Source organism: Drosophila miranda, chromosome XL, assembly GCF_003369915.1.
Source record: "Drosophila miranda strain MSH22 chromosome XL, D.miranda_PacBio2.1, whole genome shotgun sequence".
In the NCBI taxonomy this organism is placed as follows: Eukaryota; Metazoa; Arthropoda; class Insecta; order Diptera; family Drosophilidae; genus Drosophila; species Drosophila miranda.
Genome location: NC_046673.1, coordinates 23,494,541 through 23,495,687, shown reverse-complemented (window position 1 = coordinate 23,495,687; position 1,147 = coordinate 23,494,541). Strand labels below are relative to the sequence as shown.

Genomic DNA, 1,147 nt, shown 5'->3' with positions numbered 1-1,147 from the left:
GGCGTCCGCCATACTTGCTGGTTTAACCAGATTGCCAAAGACTTACCTCTCCTTTGGGAAATGAAAAGAGGAATAATTTATATATTGATGAAGATTTGTATGAAATAAACAATGATCCAATTTTTACAATCACTTTTAATTAAGCCTTTGTTGCTTGGAAAAAGTCACTTTTCAGACTGTTAAGAAAAAACACGACCGGTCTCGCTCGCTGATGAAAAGGCCTAAATCATCGCTTATTAAATGCATGATTTTTGCCTAAAGATCATGCACATAATAAGCGATGATTTTTACCTAAAAATCATGCATCTTATAGGTGATGATTTTTACCTAAATATCATGCACTTAATAAGTGATGATTTTTCACGAAAAATCATGCATTTAATATAAAAAGTAATACATTGTAATTGTTTATTTTTCCAATTATTTTTATTTATTACTATTCATTATTGTCTGCTTTGTATTTTTTTTCTCTTGAGGTCTTCTGAAAATGACTATTCTTAATGTTGTGAATAGCCTTCCGAATCACTTTTTCTGCTGGCTCGTCGGGTATTTTCATCTTCACCGCCGCTGAAATAATTTTTTATTTAACACGCGTACAACACATATTATTAATTATTTAATAACTGCACTTACCTGATAATAATAATAATCACAGATTGCTTATTTTCACTTATTAAAACTCCGTGTGACGATTGCAAATAGCAAAGAACAAAGCAAAAAAGTTCTGTCGACGCAGGCGCAAAGAAGACGAAAAGATAAAACGAAGTTCTCTGCTACTGCGCACGGTCGGCAGAACCGAATTACGTTCGGCACGCGCGGAAAAGAAAGAAACAAAAGAAAAAACAAAGGGTTCGATTTGGCTGGCGTCAACGCCTCGATGACATTGTAGATGACATTCGTCATCGCAGACTGCTGGTACTGCAGGGCCATTCCCATACACACACACATATACATACATTACGGCAAAGCAGAGGCTCCGCCATTTTGACGCGGCTACGTCGCCGACTGCTGCTTTTCCTATAAAAAGGCCGGCACCAAGCGCTCTCGGTCCATTATATGCATATTTTTGACCTGCTCGGACCACTTCCTTTTCCTCTTACTTATTGTTATTTTTCTAATACTAATGGCATTCTTTAGCAGAGTGCTA

The 1,147-nt window shown here is 36.9% G+C and overlaps 1 long non-coding RNA gene across 1 annotated transcript; it reads right to left on the bottom strand.

Moving 5' to 3' along the window:
- Positions 1–477: 477 nt before the first annotated feature.
- On the bottom strand, positions 478–899 carry LOC117192216. Its single transcript, XR_004474252.1, has 2 exons — positions 634–899; positions 478–567 (listed from the first exon to the last, which is right to left on the bottom strand). It is a non-coding gene; the product is annotated as an uncharacterized LOC117192216 (long non-coding RNA).
- Positions 900–1,147: the final 248 nt, after the last annotated feature.